The 19,560-nt window shown below is 43.0% G+C and overlaps 1 protein-coding gene across 6 annotated transcripts in view; it reads left to right on the top strand.

Moving 5' to 3' along the window:
* Sox5 (SRY-box 5) overlaps positions 1-19,560 on the top strand; it is a 938,356-nt gene that overhangs the window by 219,450 nt on the left and 699,346 nt on the right. The gene's annotated exons all lie outside the window — the stretch shown is intronic.

Below are 19,560 nucleotides of genomic sequence, written 5' to 3'. Positions count from 1 at the left end.
TCTCTCTCTCTCTCTCTCTCTCTCTCTCTCTCTCTCTCTCTCTCTCTCTCTGTGTGTGTGTGTGTGTGTGTGTTCCACTTCCGTCTATTTCTGTCTGGAGTCCTTATTCCCACATCAGATGCTTTATCTTCATGTCTGGCCTGAGAAAGCAATGCTGACTGTTACCTGGCACAGATGACTGAGTGAGTTTGACATGGGTAGAGGGGCTCTGACTTCTAGCAAGTGTCAAACAATAAAAATGATAGACAAATCTGTGCAAAAAAACAAAGAAAACAAACAAAAACAAACAAACAAACAAACAAACAAAACCCTTACTTGATTGCTCACATGGGGCTATAACCGCAGAGTGCTGACCTATTCAGTCTCTGTCTCTGTCTCTGTCTCCCTGTCTCTCCCTCTCTCTCTCTCCCTCCACATTTCAGTGGCTCTGGGCAGGGGTGGGGGTTCATTTGGTGAAGAAGCAAACGACAAAGATAACAACCATCATTCATAAAATATCCTCTCCCTTGCTGGGCTTAAAATAAGCCAGTGTCACTCTCCCCTTTTGGAGGCTTGCCTTTGCACAAGGCCAGAGGACTTGGTCTTGCCACACTGAGTGTTAATCGTGTGTTAAACATACCTGCCCTTGTAAATTAACTTTTATTTCCCTGTACTAATTGTCTTGGAGGCTTACTGCCTCAATCTGCTAGCCTAAGCCAAGACCTGGAAGCTTCTAGCCTCTGTACAAACTAAACTAGACCTAGAGTGTTTTCAGCCTTTAGGATTGAGCTTATTCACCCTTTCTTGTTCTTTCTGAACTCTTGCTGGTTGCTCAACTCAGCTTTTCTGGCTCAAACTCCTCTCACATTCTTAGTGAATTCCTCTGCTTGGCCTCAAACTAACTCTGGCAATCTGTTCTGATCTTCTGGCTCCTTCACATGCTCTCTCTTATTCTGTCTTCACCTCTGTCTAATTTGTTCTTTCTCTGTGACCTGTCTGTACAATTGTCCCAGTAAAACTGTTTCCTTCCCTCTCTGCACTGCCTCTTAAGTAGCTTCCCTTTCCTCTCATTTTTCATGAGAATTGGGCATAGCCTATTCTGTCAAATCTTTCTCTGATTCATCACTTTGTCTGCCCCTCAATTGGCCAGCACCTTCAAACATGAGTTCTTCCTTCTACAAACTAACTTTACCTTTACCCTTTGGGCAAAGGTGTGTAATAAGGGTGCATCTGTATTCCAGCCAAAAGGATTAAGGGTTTGTGCTAATGGCTGAGCCACACCACAACTACAAATAAGGTTGTTGGGTTTTTTCTTCTGCAAATAACACAATCTTGGGGTTCACAGTGTGATCAAATATCCTTCAGCATGCTCTGCCAGAGCAGACACTCTGGAGTCTCCTGAGCTTATGGTGGGAAGCAAATGGAGGCCCTAGCTTACCTATGTGTCCAAGAATGCTGAGTGCCAATGGCCAGCTGGACCTTTGACCTGGTCTGTACCCTAGTGGTAAAACAGGCTTCCAAATGCAGAGTCGGCAGCAAGTGTTCAAGAGGCCCCACAGCCTTGGGGCTGTTAGGTGGTGGCTCCTGAGACCTGAGGCTTCAGTGGCATATCTCATTTTGTAGCCTCCTGAAGGGAGGTCTAGAAGAGTTCCTTATCTGTAGTTCTGTGAGCTCTCAGTCATGGGGCTCTGGCTTTCCACAAGGCCATAAGCAGCATCCCAAGAGTGCTGGGCTCAATTGAACTTAACAGAAAGTCCATCCGTGTTCAATGAAGCAGAAAGTGTGTGCTCAGAACCCATTGTGTGGTTAGGAGAGTCCAGTGAGTGGCTGCTGACTCTCACCAGATTCAGGGACTTCTCTGCCCACTTTGGCTCCCAGATATTTGAATGCTTATCAATATTCACAAAACTCCGCAGTGGATTAACTGTGTTAAGTTGCTCTTCCTCTTAGATTATACTTCCCTGGAGGCTGGGTTTGAAATAACAAACACTGTCATGTGGCGCTGTATTGAGTGTATTTGGTTCATGGTAACATGAGGCTGGAGATATTCTGAACATATACCTAAGTACACAAACTTTGACAGCAATTGTTTCGTACTGAATGTGAAATGACTATGTATCTTATAAATAAAGATCTTTAAGTAAAGGTTTAAGTTGGCTTGGTAGTCGCTGTTTTTTGTTTGTTTGTTTTGTTTTTGGGGTTTTCCCCCCACTGTGATTCAATATCTAAGCAGAAGTTGCTTAAGCGGGGAGAGGGGGATGTTTTCTGGCTTGGAGCTTCCGAGAGAGCAGTCTGTCCTGAGTTCCAGATCTGGTAGTGGCATCTGGTGGCCATAGCTAGGGCCTATTTTCATTTCTAGTGCATCCTGATGGTGAGTCTTGGGTTCAATAGCAAGAATATTCCTTTCCATAGAGCAGTTTCCTTCTGCTAAAGAAATCTGCCTTTTCTAAGTCGCTCAATTGTGAGCAGTCTGGAGACAGTTGCCTCCAATCTCAGTCCACCACAGCATCACCTGCATCTTTCATCTTGCTCTGTCTTCCTTCCTGATCACTCCTGGAAGCCTAGTGACAGCTACTGTCATGTTAGGTTGGACTGGTAGAATTGTCACATAAGGGTTTTTGTTGGTTTCTATGCCAGGTTTCCCGAATTTTACCAAATGATCCATGATAAATACAAAAACCCGATCCCCTTATCTTAAAGACCCCTGAGTGACTCTGACCACTAGCATTAACTGTCAGATCAGTAGGGACCCAACTTCTTCAGGTCAATGTTTGCCATTGCAGTTGTTGCTGCCTGTGAAGCTTCTACTGAGTCTTTCTGACCACAGGACCTTTGTATGCGCTGAACTGGTTGTCCAGCAATCCCCAACTTGGCTCCTAGATACACTCATGTGAAGAAGCTACTACTAAACACCTGACTGAAAATGCTTTCTCTGTTCTCAGGTGGCTAATGTTCATGTCACATGCCTGTCACACTTCTGCTGTTTCCATCCTGAATGTGTTTAAAGTAACTCCTGACTCCTATGTGTGTGAGAGAGACAGAGATGCAAAGAGACAGAAAGACAGAGAGAAGGAAAACGGAGGATAGCGAGAAGCATGGGCAGACATTATTTGTGTAGCATCTGCTTCTCCCATTAGACTGGGATACTGGTACAGTGCATATTAGCAATCAGTATCATATTTGTGGAATGAATATTTAAACTGAAAAACATTGGAAATTACTGGAAACCAAAACTTAAAAACCAGAGCTATAGTTCCAAGCATTGAATATCAATGATGCAGTTGCTAACTTTAGGTCTGATGCGGAATCTGTTTCCTTAACTTTTGTAGATTTCATTGTGCTGTAGTCTTTCTTATTCTCTGTGGAATTTTTAAGAAAAAATACAGATATATACATGTACACACACACACACACCAAACTCTGAAAGTAAGCAAAGGAAGTAAGTTTTATTGTGGATTTCTGTGAAAAATGGTGCACACTTTTGTAGGAGATGGTCCTGTCACAGTTAATTCTTTCAGTTGTTTAGTGTTCTAGTATACTGTGTGTGTGTGTGTGTGTGTGTGTGTGTGTTATTCCTACTGAAAACTTACAATAACTTGCACAATATGCTAGAAACAATTGAATTATCTAATCAGTCATCAATAATGTTCGCTATTGAACAGATACAAAATGGGTTTTCTAAGAACTGTGAAATTTTATGCAAACATAAGCCTTAATACCAGCATGAAGGTATTATATAAAGATGCTTGCCTGCAAACCCGAGTTGAACCTTTAGACCCATTTAAAGACGGAAGGAGAGAATGGATTCCAGAGTTCTCTCTCACCTCAGTATGTACACATTAGCATCCCTCACACACCATGCACATATACAAGAATAAAAAATGACTTTAAATTGTTAGAAAACAGTCAGTAATATTAATGTTTATTGGATTGATATTAATGTATATGAGTAAGTTCTTTCTTTCTCATATATGTCTTCCCAAAGTCGAGGGAAGGAAGAACCTTTGATAGACCTGATATGAGTGATTTCTACTTTATGTTTAAAGATAATATGGCATGCTTTTGACCCTGTTGAAATTATTCATTTTTTAATGGGAAAAAATTTAGAATTCTGGTTACTGGTAATTCTAGAAAGTTCTCACGGCATCTTATTTTTTAAACATTAAAAATACTTTATTGGAAGAGAGGTAAGCTAGCATGCTTACCTTCTTAATAAGAAGTAATTCCACAATTCTGTGTGTGCTTTATCGCATGCCACCAGCTTACCATGTTAGAAAACATCCTGCATATAGTTTCATTGCCTCAATGGGCAACCCATTAACAAGCATTTCCTCTTCTGCTCAAATGGCAGTGTCATTTTCAAGACTGAGCATGTGGATGGAATATCATCCTTAAGAACTTAGGCAACACAAATCCAAAAGAGGCCCTGTGAGAACCCCTCCCTGGAAAATTCACATGCGGAGATGTAAAGACAATACGTTGCAAGGTGCTGTTACTGATACTCCTGGGAATTGTGAACTAGAAACAGTGTCTGATTAGAGACTTTACAGGCAGTCAGGTGAAAGTTTTGCAGGTGTTAAAGTCATGCATATGAAAGAGTTGCAGATCCCTCAGGAGGCCAGGCACTTTTCCACATGCTCTGAGAGCCAAGATTGTTGTGTGGGTTTCTGTGCAGCTCCAGAAAAGAGACAGGCCATTGTCCCCAGTCATGAAGCATGACAGAGATGCTGATGTGTGACTCTCAGATTCCATTCAGTAGGCGTCTACTTTCTTGCCTTTCTTCAGTTCTTCCCTTAATTTTGCTGCTGACCGTCTGGAGTATTTCTCAGTAACACGCCATCTCAACTTCTATGGTTCCTGTGTATGTGGAAGTACTTCTAGTCTCTTTCACACTTGACTGACAGCATTCCTGGTCTTAAAACTCAAAATGCAACATTGTTTTGCTCAAAGATTAAGACCCTCTGCAACTTGTAAAGAGTCAGACCCCAGGTTACCACCTGCTCCCCTGCGGAGGAGGCTCATTCCACACTGCCATTGCTGCTGATATCCGTGTACCTTCTGCACCTTGGTGGTGTGCGTGTCCTGTGCAGCTTGATTTCTGCCTTAAGTGTATTTTTCTCTCATTCTGAGACACACATACTTTTTCTTCGGTGATGTTCTTTTGTCTTTGTTTTGAAGATGGTCTTGCATGGCTCTATGGCTCTGGCACAGTCTCATCTATCTCCTGACCCTTTGGTGCTGTTTGCTTATTCTTCTGTTTATTGTGGAAAACAGCTGTGCTTTTTAAATTTACCCATTTATATTTATTTTAATTTTTTCATCCAACAATAATACTTAAAATTCTTCTGTTCTTTCATTCATCTGGTTTTTTTTCATAAACTTATTTTGTAGGTACCACATATTCTATATTGTAAATATGATTGAGTTTATATAAAATCTTTTGAAGATCTCTCCCTTTAGATCAGTAAATTCCAGGATGGCTTAGTTTTCTCTTGGCTTATCACTCTGTAGACTTTGCTCAGAAATTTGATGATCTATAGCTATCTTTTGTATTTCAGAATGAGGTGGTGGGAAAGCCTTCTAAAAACTCAGGTACAGATGTGTGACTAATTTTGACCTATCTCTGACAATAATAGTTGATGAACCCAGATGATATTATATTAAGTGAATTAGTTGAGCGCAAAGACACAAACATCCAAGGAGTTCAGAAACATGAGGGATCAAAAGTAGGTCAACTCATAGAAGCAGAAAAGTGCCATGGTAGGTGCCAGAGAAAGGAAGTCAGTAGGCAGGGAAAAGGGAGATATTGGGCAAATGATAAGATGCTTCTATTGGGAAGAGTAATATCTGGAACTGTATTGGCCAGGGTGGTACCTGTCATCAATAATAAGTGTATTTTCAAAAACTACAGAAGACTAACTGGCCTCAGTTACAGTCACCTGATAAACCCTGAGTGGTTTAATGTCTGCTCCAAAGCTCCATAGCACATCCCATAATATACACAAATGGAAGTAAAGTTCATCTTTAAAAATAAAATATTTTAAGTTCAAAAAGTAAAAATAACTCTTGAGTTGGCTGCATTACCTGGGAAATCTGCTAATGTCAAACAAGGAAGATGCCACTCTCCACACTAGCTTCCTTACCAGCTAGTTGACTTAAATATTTTTGTCACTGTAGATAAGTTCTTGAATAAAGAAATTATTTATTTTTAACATGGGGATAAATACAAGGCCTGAGTTGTCTACTTCTTTATACAGACTTTTTTGAGTACCCCTTTCTTTGTCTTGCTCCTTACTGTCACCCTCTGTGGTGCCCAGTGCCCCCTCTGGGAATTGACTCTTTCCAGATGCATGTTCTAGCTTCACCAGACCTGTTCTTCTATCTGCTCCACCTCTCGATAACTCAAGGAATGCCTTGTTCACTGCTGGCCTCTTGCGTTTATTCTTGGGTGTCTATATTCAGAACTGAAAGAAGAGATTTGGCTCATTTCAGAGGAAGTTTGTGAGAACCTAGATCCAAACAAAGGATTGCTCTTAAGACAGTAGAATGCCGAACAGGCACATAGTTAGCCCACCATAACTGCAGACTCCATATTCAAGGAATGAATCATGCCAAGGTCGAAAATTTGCAGGGATTGTGTCCTCAATACACATGAAGATTTTTCTTGTCATTATTTCTTAATCAATAAAGTCTAACAATGATTTTATAGCTTCCACCTTAGTGTTTATGACAATTAGGGATGTTTACTATTGAGGAATGTGTATATTTCATTTGCATATGCTACCACCCTCCATTGCATTTAAGAGACTTGACCATCCACAACTTTGTAGCCTTGGTTTATGTCTTGGAGCTAACCCCCACCCCCTGCAAGGAAGCAATACTCACTATGTTTTGCAGGCTGGCCTTGAACTCATGGTGACCCTCTTGTCTTAGCTTCTAGTATTTGGTTTATAGGTGTTGACTGTCTGCATGCATGTCTTCATTAATTGCTTATTTGTTCACTCAAAACATGTACCTCACATCTCCACCAAGTTTCAATTCATGTCCAAGAGAAGGCTTGAGTGAGGCTTTGTAGATGGACAGTTAGAAACATTTCTATCAAGCAAGATCAAGGTACAATGCCAAAGCCTTACTATTATTGAGGATTATAAAGAAGGCATGAGCAGGATTTGATCCTAAAGAGATGAAGGTCTTGACTGTGTTCCAAATATGACTGTAGCCCTCACACACCTCTCTCCCTAGGTCTCCATCTTCGAAAATAGCCCCTGTCCTGTCCTGGGGCTTAGATCAACACCTTGTGCAGGGATGTGATTCTTTGCTTCCTTTATCCTGGACATTCCTTTGATGTCGTCTTTGAATGTGCCATTGAAATAGATTCATAAGCCAATGTGACGTTCCCACCAACAGGGAACTGACTTTGCATCCGTAGTAGCCTCCTGTATAATCTCACTTGGCACACATTCTTTTCTAGTTACACTTTCCATTTTTGTTCCTTTTTTTTTTCTTCTTTCTCCCCTACTTTTCCCCCAGGTTATATTTTCTTTATGTTGCCTTCTATAATTTGGAAGCAATATATCCAACAGTGCTAATAGATTCTATTAGTGGTTACTTTTGGGTTTTAAAATATATTTATATATCTAAGGTCTCATTCTTTTCCCTAATAAAAATAAAAAAGAACTCACTATCCATCATCTTTTTTTGTGAAATGAACCATTGACCGTGTTTTTGTATCCTCTTGGCCTACTTCAAAATCTTTGTCCGTAAGAAGCAGCTGCCATAATCATTTATAATTTCTTAATGATTACAAATATAGTAAACTACTTTATGAGAGAAACAAGTTGAGCCCACTCTAGTTCACTATAATGCAACATTATTCTCAATATGAGCTTAGTACTTGTCAGCTAAAGAGGGGGCAGACAGTATATAAGTTCATTTACGGGATGAAGCATCTTGAAAGAGTAAGCCCTTCTCTAGGTCCTTAAGTCTTTGGGATTACAATTTAGTATTAAAGGAAGTATTATGCATGATTTTAAGTATATTTATGCAGGACAGTGGGGTTGGATATTATTAGAGCTTGCAGGAACACACTAAACAAAGATCAATCTAAGATTCGATTTGGGTTCAATTTTCTAGCAAGCAAGGACTCTTTAAAGGGAAACCATTTTATTAAAGACATGGAAATATATAGTTAAATAATTTTTAGCAAAGGGTACTGATAATGAGGTAGCTTGCTTCTCACACATCTGAAGTGTGTTTTAACTATTCCACCTGTTCCCTTAGCATGAATTTGTGTTTGGCTCTGGCCATTCAGTAGCAAGAGTGAATGGGTTAAATTGTTTCCTTGTGGCCACGTGTGTACACGTCTGAGTATCTCCACCACCACAGGAGATGCACGGAGGTGGAGAAATTCAACTATGCCTTTGCTCTTTGTGGGTAATAAAAATTACCCACTTTCCCACAGATGTCAAATCTGGCAGATTTCCATCGAAAATTTGGATTGAATGTCAACTACCCAAATTATTTTAGTGTCTGCTGAAGTGTGCACTTGGCAGGGACTTCAGCAGGGAAATGGGAAATGGGTTTGAAAACATTAATAATATCTGAATACAACTCCTTAAGCTGATTGTTCACTGGAAGGGCCGAGGCACACATTGTCCTGCAGACTGGCACCCTCCAAGGATTCCAGGTGGGCACATTGTTACTGTTTCAAATATAGAAGTGGCAGAGGAGTGCAGGGAGGAGACGGAGACCGGATTTGCATTCAGCTCGGATGATTCCGTTTGTCTAGCAACTAAACAAAGCCTCAATGACAGATACCACCCAGGCAGGGAAACTGGATTGGATATCACTGATTTGTAGAAAGACAGATTTGGTTAAGCCTTGTGCTGTGGTTTGGTGAGAAGACCTAAGCTCTTGCTATGGCATTGGCCTTCAGACAGGAAGCTGGAGGCAGGAACTGAAGCGGGGCCATAGAAGAACACTGTTTATTGGCTGGCTCTCCTTGGCTCACTCAGCTTCTTGCTTTTATATACAACCCAGGCCCACCTGCCCAGGGTCATGTAGCTACTTTCTTCCCCATCAATCATTAATCAGAAAAATACTCCTACTGACTTGTCTTCAGGCCAATATGATGGAGGCATTTTCTTGATTGAGGGTCCTTCTCCCAGATGGCCTCAGCCTGCGTTAACTTGAAAACAAAACAAAGAAACAGCAACAAGAATGGCAGCAGCAGCAGCAACAACTCCTCCCAGGATGCCACTGTGAGAGTGGAATGCAGGGGCTTGCAGAGGATGATGTGAAGTCTCGATCCTAGGAGAAAGAGCAAAGGTCCTTTGTCTCTAGAAGCAATTCAATTTATAGGACAGTAACCGGAAGTGCTTCTGAACAGCACATGGTCTCCCGGGCTTAGCCATCACAAACTAGAAAACTCTTTAAATGTCTGTTACAATGTATCAACCACTCAACCTCCCTCGTCTTCTTCCTCCACCCTTCTCCTCTCCCCCCCCCCTTCTCCTCTCCCCCACCCACCCTTCTCCTCTGCTCTTCTTAACCCTCTTCTCAAGCTTCTCTGCCCGTTCTTTTTTCAAGTTGTCCCTGTGATGTTCCCTGTCCCCCCATTTCCCCTCAGTACCCCCACCCCTCCCTTGGACCCTCACCTATCCCTTTCCCCACATTTTCTTTAGTATTTGTAGAAAAAAGCAAACAAACAAACAAAAAGCAAGCAAGCGAACAAAAAACAATAAAGGAAACCTTTCTGAGCGCTGCTCTATCAGCTGCACAACCAGTGTGGTCTTCCTTAGACCTCCAGATACCTCATGAGTCTGGTTTTTAGAGACACTGACCTTGAACAAGAGACAGACATCCCCTCTTACAGGTCATATACAGGACTGAAGCAGGATTTCCATTCTGGTCATCCCCCTGCCCCAGTGTGCACACTATATCCCCCTCAGTCTTCCACAGGTACATTAGGAAGTGAGCACCTGATTATTTCAAGGTAGAGGGGAAGGTGAAGGAAACATATAGATGGCCTATCCAGACTGGAATGTCCAGGAATAAAGTTACAGCTTAAACGTGGGGGGTTTAACTTTAAATGGATTTTCTGACAAGTGTTTAAGAAAATATCACATCCCAAGTACTTAGTACTGAGCACCTATTCTCTAGTACTAAGCACACACCTTCAAGTACTGTGCACTTAACCTAACACACATAAGTCTCTGTACTGGATAGTTTTGACAATTTGACACAAGATGAAGTTGTCTGAGAGGAGAGAATCTTAATTAAGAAAATCCCTCATAAGAACTGACTGCAGGCAAGCCTGCAGGGTTTTTTCTTATTAGTGGTAGAAGGAGGGCCCAGCACATTGTGGGCGGGGCCATCCCTTGGCTGGTGGTCCTGGCTTCTATAAGAAAGCAGACTGAGTAAGCCATGGGGAGTAAGTCACCAAGCAACACTCCTCCACGGCCTCTGCATCATCAGCTGCTGCCTCCAGGTTCCTGCCCTGTCTGAGTTCCTGTTCTGGCTTCCCTCCGTGATGGACAACTGGAAGTGTAAGGCACATAAACCCTTCCCTCTCCACCAGGCTTTTGGCCATGGTGCTTCACCACAGCTACAGAAAGTCTAAGACAGTCTCTCCACTTCGAGGTGGGATAAGAGCATCATCATGGTCACATGACCGACCCTGTCCTGAAATCCATATACAAGGCGATGCGGGAAGGGCTTACTGATCCCAGGTGGGGCGTGGCTTATCTATGGCATCGGAGAACTCTCAGTTCTGATGGTGGATTTAAGTTTAACATCCAGTGCAGTCACAAGTGTTTTACAGCTGTCTGGGACTATCGGCTCCAGTGTTGTCTTAGGGATGTGGACACCATTCATGCAGAAGTCCTTACCAAACCAAAGTTCCCTGTGTCAGCATCACCTTGGCTTTCCTGTTGCTCCTTCTGAAAGAGTCCTCCCTATGCAGCATCAGTACCCAATTGTGTTGGCTCTGAAGTATTACACGTAGAGGAATATTTTAATTTTGCTTAAGATGTTTTTAGCACTTAAGTTCAGCATAAACTGTGAAAGACTATACTCATTTTTTCCTTCGCCTTATCTCCCCCCTCCTTCCCCTCCGTCTCCCTCCTTCCTCCCCCTCTCTCCTCTCTTCATCCTCCCCCTGCTCCTCCTGTCCCTCCCCCTCCTCTTTCCCCCTTTATTTTGGTGCTAGGGATTAAACCTAGGACCACTCAGGCTAAGCATACTCTCTGTCCCTGAGATATATACTCAGCCTAACTCCTTCCCCTGTCCTCTCTGCCTGTGGATAGGTAAGGTTGCACTTTTCATCACTGTGAATGCAGTTAGTGTTTTTTTGCCGTGGTCCTTAACTTTCCTTTAAAGGGCTTGGTGGGCTTCACGTATGGCAGGCATTGCTTGTACACAGGAATCCATGAGGCTATTTAATAACAGAAGGACTCTTCTCTCTTGCATAAACATTTTTCTAGTCATCGTGAAATTTTCATCAAAGAAATAAAGAACCTTTTGGAAACTCATATAAGGAAGTATAAACTCTTTTATCTTTCATCTATTTTTTTCTGCCATCTGAAATATAAATAAAATATAGTTTTCAGTTTTACTCCCACTGGAGGTGGGAAGGGACACTGCATACTGTGTGGCAGGTAATGTCCCTGCCTCACCCTTTCCCAGTACCGTCACCCAGACTGGGCACGTGAGCTTTGTGCCCACTAACCCATCTCTCAGGGAGCCACCTGCACTTTCCATATTTAAAACTATAATGTCACACACCCTAAACTTGCCTCTAACTACCAGGGATTTTTTTTCTTTCCTTATAAATATTTAAATCATAGCAGTGATTTTTTAATTATTTGGAACTTTCCCTCAATATCTTAACATTTAAAACATGTTATGACATAAAGCGGCTCATGTAAATGTATTGTGGGACGCTACTTCATTATTTTGCGTTTGACCTTAGAGAAGTGGCCCCCAAAGTTAACAAGGAAGGGGTGCCTGGAGTCTAGCTGCAAGAAAACGCCTGTGCTTTGCATCTGGAACTTAGAGGCACACGTGTCCAGCTTCGAGTACATATCCTGTGTTCCTTTCCATCTTAGCCTCTCCAAAGGGTTTTGAGGAGAAAAGCAGTCTTCAGTCTGCATGCATGCCTTTGGGATGGAACGGTCTATACATGTACAGATGCTTATGTCATAGAGCAGAGTGCATTGGTACCATAATGAACACCAGGGTAACTTGGGGGATTAAAATAGCTTGGGACTGGCCCCCATGCAGACGGAGGCTTTGGGGTGAAATCTGGAAGTCTACATTTCTTTTCCCCATGTGCCTCTGAGGGCTCTGGACCAAGGAAATGCTGGCCCAGAAGGGGACTAAAGCTGACCAAAGAAGACGAACAAGATCATACCTACCTAGTGTCGCAGCATTCAGTTTTGGGGTTTGTTTTGTTTTTTGTTTTTGTTTTTTTTCTGAATGGAGGGGAGAGCACACTCTTTCACGTTTTGGACTCATGGGTGGAGATAATGAACAGAAGAGGTGGCAGACACGGTTGGGGTTGGGTATATAGGCCACTCTTCCTACCAACCCTTCTGTGAGTCTGTTTGATCTCTTACCCCAAAGCAAAAACCGGAGTCTGCAGTGCCTGAATTTCACTAATGGGGTTTCTTGTTATCAAATCTGTAACAGAGAGGGAGGGAGGGAGGGAGGGAGGGAGAGAGAGAGAGAGAGAGAGAGAGAGAGAGAGAGAGAGAGAGAGAGAGAGAACGAATGAATGCAGGACAGCTGTGAGAAATGCCAGCTCACTGACATCAACCTAACAGTCTCCGGTGTTTTGTAAGAATGAAAATGTAGACCAGCCTTAAAGCAACTCGAAGGGACACTGTCACGTGCACACGCCTGCACTCTAATGTCCTTTTACTTAATTGAAGGTGCTTTTGTCATATTATCTCTCACCCTGTTATCACAGTTCACAGAAGGCACGATTAGCACACACTTTAAGCGCCTCAGTGGCTCTTGCAGTTTCTCTTTGACTGCCCCCATCTGGTGGGAGGAGTTCATTTCAGCCTCTCAGGATCTAGGACCCTAACCCCAGGCTTAAGTAAGCTGTGCTGATGGTACCTGTGGGCAGTGGGAGATAAAATTTGGAATCTTACTTTTGCCACCAACTACTGTAGGTGTCCACCTTGTGATTTCCATTTAGTGACTGGGATTCCTACCACGCCCCAAACAAGCAAGTCACTAATATATAGCCTTGGTGTGATGGGTTTGGTCTCAAAGTGATTTGTTGGCAGAGGAGGATCCAACAGACACAAATTCTGTACTTCCACATTGTTGTTGGGAAGGGAGACAGTGCACCCAGAATGCGAGCGGATGGGGTGTTTTTCTAGGGATTGTAGTCTGGTGAGAAGAGAAAATAAAAGCCCCAAAGCCTTTCATAGACGACACTTTTTGGCCATTTTTTCAACACATGATCTTGTGCTTCCAGTTTGGATGAGAAATCAGTGCATCATGATCAAGTCAGGGGACCTCTGATGACTCCTCACACAAGAACCTTCTTCCTCTACTTGCTGTTTTAAGGCAGGTAGACAGAAGGGCCAGATGCCCTGCACACGGTGATGTACTGGATTAGAGCAATTCCTGAAAGTGCCTCCCGGAAATAGTCAAATTCTCTATCTATCCATATTTTGACTCTTCTTATAGTGCTGATAGACGGCTCGAATGATTGTCTGAATGCATGGAATGAATCCACCTTCAAAATCTAAGCTATTCTTTAGGAGGGACTGGAAATGAGGTAATGATTTACATAGCCTTCAAGTAAAAATACATGTGCTTTTATTTTATCTTCCAGATTTATACTTTATATTCTGTGGCTTTTACATGATAAGCCTTTCAACACTTACAGGATTCACAATTTGTAACATTCAACATTTGGAAAGATACCAATATTATTTTCGACGTGTTCTTTAAATTGCAATTATTTAGTGTTTAATCTTCAGACTGCCTGTGTTATTAGTAAAAGTCCCATTGATCTTGATTACCCACTTGAACTTTTTCTGCTCAGATATATATTAAAGTATTAATAATTTAAGTACATGAGATTTTTAATTAATGAAAGATTATTAATTCACAAACATTGGCTATTGAATAGCAAAACTGAATTTTAACACTTTTTTTGTTGTATTATATTTGAGGTGGAGTTTTATCTATGTAGCCCAGGGTAGCCTGGACCTTACTCTGTGTCAGTGGCTGGTATCCAGGTTGAGATTTCCTCTATTCAGCCTCCTCAGTATAGGGCTTACAAGCAGATACTACCACATCCTGTGTCTTTTGGGATTTCTAGCCCACAGGTGAACCAGAGCTTTGTAGATACCTGGTAATCTTGATCCCAGCATTGGCCTTTGTTAACACCCCCTACCATGAGACTTGAAATGGGACAGAGCAGAGAGGAGTGCGGATGCCTTCATTACATAAGATAGAAGAAAAAAAAATCCATGCTTCTAACCTACAGGTGGAATCTGAAGTCATGAATTCAGAGTCTGATAACTTACGTGGTTGGTCACAACTTTCCATCTCATGATTACACAGTGAATCTACCTTGTTTTACAGTGGTGCTTACTTAAGTACCCCTCCCACACACACACACACACACTTAGATGGTGTAAACCTGTATGATTAAATCTGTTGGTACTATACAGAAGAAAAAAAAATTGGAATAATTACCAACTGTACCTCATAAGACCCCTTTGAAGAAATTACTGGAAATGTTTGTTATGGAGGACAGAGAGATGGCTCAGCAGTTCGAAGATTGCTGCTCTTAAGGAGGGTCCAGGTTCAGTTCCCAGAACCCATATTATGGACACAACAGTCTGTAACTACAGTCCCAGAGGATCTGAGGCCCTCTTGTGGATTCCCTGGGAACTGCACACACATGGTGCTCATACATGTACTCAAGTCCATACACATGCAGGTAAGATAGAGCGATACAATGAAACTTTAGAAAAGGGAGGACATTGGCAGGTGAGTATATCTTGTTATTTCATATGAAGTCATAATGAGATGGGATTTTCAGAGTTTACAACAAGATAACTGGAGATACAACATCGTGTCAAGAAACAAACCAGAAAACTCATGTTAAACAGTTGTTGGTGACAGTTGGGGACACTTCAGGACAATCTCTAAGGATGGCATGAGAACCAAGTAGGGAGGAAAAAAAAAACCTCAGCATCTAATAATGAACTCAACACCCCCCCCCCACTGCTTTGTCACTTGAGTGCAGCCCATGAGATTTCCTCTGTTATTTTTCTGAGTCCTTGTGAGTTCACTCAGAGTTTTGCCAACAGGGCTACAGAGGAAAGGGAATCTCACACCTTCCCTATGGAATCTAGCACTCTCACAGAAGTACAAGCAAATGGCCACATCAACTATGGTGTGAGCAAGGGTGTAGCCAGTGTAGCAGACTGAATTACCACACAGAAGGAATTCCTGATTTGCCCAGGGCAAGGATTGGTCATAGATCCCATCAGAGAAGCAATTTCAGGTGGATGGACTTCTGTTTGAAGAAGAGTCCCCTAAAGGGACGAAATGGAGATGTAGGCAGAGTTTTCATTACAGAGAGTCTGAAGTACTGTTGGGGTTGTTTCTGCTCCGCAGACAAAGGCTACGCCTAGAATTACAGTCTGCAAGGCACACTAGCAATTATCCTGCTGCTGTGACCAGATACCTACCAAAGGCAACTTAAGGGAGAAAGGGTCTATTCTGGCTCACAGTTAGAGAGTAGGGAAGCCATGGGTGTCAAGAGGTCACATGGCAGAGGGAGCCTGTGCCAGCTGGTTACGTCACTTCAGCAGTCATGAAGAAGAGAGGAGACAGGAAGTAGGGCATGATACAAACCTCAAGGCCCTCCCACAGCAGCTGGTTTTATCCGAGAAGTTCTAACTTTTAAACGTTTCATAAATTCCCAAGTCAGCCTCACCATCTGGGAACCAAGTATGCAGACAGATGAACCCATACTGGACATTTCACATACATTCATGAATTCATACACAATATGTAAAGGTCTGGAATAAGGAAAATCAGTTGGGAAGTCGGTATAAGTGATTAACTGATTAAGCAGCTGAAAGAGGAGTGGACTCGAAGATGATCGTAGCATCCAGGCCTTGGAAAGACAGGAAACTGGTGATGCGCCATGTGAAGAAAACAGAGGCGCAGTTCATGCATTTATGGGTGGGCATTTGTGATGGGTGCCATGTGCCACGTGTGGATGAACCAGAGAAGGGAGATTGTCTGCTTGATGGGGAGGCATGCACACAGCCTTAGAATCTCACAGACAGCCATCTACGTACTTGTTTTGGGGGCTCAGTGAGTCAACAGAAAAGCAGAGAGGACATTTCTGAGGAGAGATTAAAAGGAAGGGGGAAATTGACTAGAGAGATAGGCAGGAGCATGAACCCCAAACAAAGATGGCAGCAGCAGCAGAGACGGTTGCTGACCGCGGTGCTGAGGGAGAGGACAGGCAGGTGGGGACAGGGCGCCTGCCCTGGAGGAAGAGTATGGTGAGTGCCTTCTGATGAGGCGGATCCTGGGTAGAAGAGGTAAGAGCAAGAATGGCTTGTCTACAGAACAATCACAGAGCAGGCTTGCATACTCGGTGATTTTCCAGTACTTGAACGGAGGAGGAGCTGGGGTAAACTTAAAGGAGGGATAATCTTGGCTCGTGGTTTCAGGGACATCAGCTTATGCTGTGCTTCACCTACGCTTCAGGTCTGAGGGGCATCCTGTGGTAGAGAAGGATGCTCCCTCATAATGGCCTTGAAGCAAACAACGTGGGGAGACAAAGGGCGGGAAATCTAGTTTCCCCAGGCTTTCTCCATGACCCTTGAACTGCTTCCTCCTACCTTCTAAACCTAAAGAGCTGACCTGCAGCAGCTGGAGACCATTCTCAGCACAAAGACCCTGTGTTCACAGTAAGGATGGGTTAGAAAGTTATCACCATCAGAGAGGTTCAATAAGAGTCTCGGCTGTCCGACTGTGCCGTTTCCTCCAGCCACAGGCAGTTTTATCTGCTTAATTGAGTTAATAATCGATGTTTTCAAATGTCCAATATGCACCATGGACTCTCGGCCCATTTGTCCTTATGACAAATCTATAAGGTGTGCACCATTACTTTCCCTTTGCAGTAGAGAGAGCTGGCCATTGAAATAATTGGGTTAAAGAAGGCAAGGCTTATGGTTACCTTAAATTCAACTTCTGGTGATGCAAGTTCAAACTACAGAGTTTTGTTTTGTTTTGTTTTGAACTTTTTTATTTTAAAATATATTCTAAGTTGAAACTATCAAAATCTTACATTCCTAAAATTTGGAATACTGCTTACCTTTATCAGTTGAATTTTTTTTCCAGGTTATGTTGGATGAACAAAGAGATGAGTGAAAAAATAGAGTCGTATTAGTAGGAGAATAGAGCTAAGCAATGAACTGTGACAGAGGGGAGAAACAATGCTGAGAAATGGCCCATGAGTGGTGAGATGGGTTTCCCAGCTCAGAGAGGGGGAGGCAGCCGGACATAGCACAGCTCCTTGGGAGGTGTCAGAAGCTATCATAGATGAAGGGTGAACTGGCTGATGTCCTTGGTGATCAGATTCTCCCAGGTCCCTTCCTCTATGCCCTTTGCTCTGCTTCACACTACGAAGGGAGCAACCTTCTCTGCCACTTGCTCCCAATGTGGTATACTGCGCATCTCAATAAGGTCGCCTTTGGTATTCTGCTGATAAAGATGCTGAGGGTCTAGACAACTTGGGAATGAGACAAAGCTCTATGGATCACTGGGCCAAAATTACCGAGGTGATTATTATTTGAATGTACACATATGCACATGCATGTACACATACATACACATACACACGAACAGACACCAACACACATGTACATAGGTATATAGACGCAGACACACATGCACTCATACATATATGCATACACACACACACACACACACACACACACACACACACACACCACAGTGTTGGGAACAGGTGGTAGAAGAGGCTACAGTGGGCAGGAAGCAGAGAAGCAGGAACAGAGGAAGGACCAGTAGTCACCAAGGACACCTCCTCCCTCCACTGTTCAGGTAGCATTTGTGGACCAGGGCTTAGATAACGTCCCCTGATTGTTTTAATCTCTGTGATGGTTTGTATATCCTTGGACCAGGGAGTGGCACCATCTGAAGGTGTGGCCTTGTTGGAATAGGTGTGACCTGGTTGGAATGGGTGTGTCACTGTGGGTGTAGGTATAAGATCCTCACCCTAGGTGCCTGGAAGTCAGTCTTCNACNAGCAGCCTTTGGATGAAGACATAGAACTCTCAGCTCCTCCTGNGCCATGCCTGCCTGGATACTGCCATGCTCCCACCTTGATGATAATGGACTGAACCTCTGAACCTGTAAGCCAGCCCCAATTAAATGTTGTTTTTTTATAAGACTTGCCTTGGTCATAGTGTCTGTTCACAGCAGTAAAACCCTAACTAGTACAATCTCTATTGGCCAGAAAAAGACTTGCTCAAAGTTCAGATTTTTGGTTCTCTTCTGACCACGTTGTGCGCACTAATTTGTGTGACTTTAAATTATGTTCCAGGGAGCAGAATGTTTTCAGTCAGTGCAAAAGCCACTTGGGCAGGCCCGTTTCTGCGATGTGTTAAGATCGCTTTCTTAGGCGATGGCACGGCCCGTGTTTCATAATTGGCGTGCGTTGCTGAGTGCGACTGTGGGTTGTTGTCCTAAAATGAAATGAAACATCCCAGCTTCTCTCCATCTCCTTTGTTAACATTCTCATTCCCTGCTATGTGGAGTGAGAACTGGCTCTCGCCTGGGCATTTGAACAATTTGCCTGCTCCCTGCTTCCTGGGAACTAGGGATTATGAGATTTTGACCCCTGGTCAAAAGGTTGCTCTCGTTTTTAAAAAAACCCAGCCCTATAAACAGCTTTGCCTTTTTTATTTTTTTAAATCTGCCTATGCTTACGTCTCTTGGGCTACCACCAGACTCTTGTTTGCAGAGCAGAAGGTTTTGTGTTAGTGGGAACCCTATTTTGCCTTAAGGAAAAAAAAAACATAAAGACTGTCTTACCTAATAAGGAATGCTTCTTAACACAAGATTCTATTTTTAACTTAAAACTTTTAAAATTTCTCTCTAAATACATTTTGAAATGACATGTGGAATGTAAATCTACTTGGCAAGGTCCTGAGGCAGCCCCATCCTCCCTCCGGGCTCCAGAGCCGAGACTGGGGGATTGCTGCTCTAATTTGCACTGCTGAGGATGCTAGGCCCTTCTTCCTTCTGCTTCCCAAACCTGACAGGGCCAAGGTGAAGTTGTAATGTCACTTGTAATGAGTGAATTGGAGGGATGCTGAAGATGCTGGCTAGGGGCCGTTATGTCCCATAGAAGCGTGACATGAAGCTGGACCCCAGGCTGGAGAGAAAGAATGGGCTCTAAAGTCCTTCTCAGACCTTCCCATACACTACAGCATACATGACTACAGCTACAGCACAGATGTGTACAGAGAGAGGGAGAGGGAGAGGGAGAGGGAGAGGG

This window comes from Mus caroli, chromosome 6, assembly GCF_900094665.2.
Source record: "Mus caroli chromosome 6, CAROLI_EIJ_v1.1, whole genome shotgun sequence".
In the NCBI taxonomy this organism is placed as follows: Eukaryota; Metazoa; Chordata; class Mammalia; order Rodentia; family Muridae; genus Mus; species Mus caroli.
This window is presented reverse-complemented; position numbering and strand designations above follow the sequence as displayed.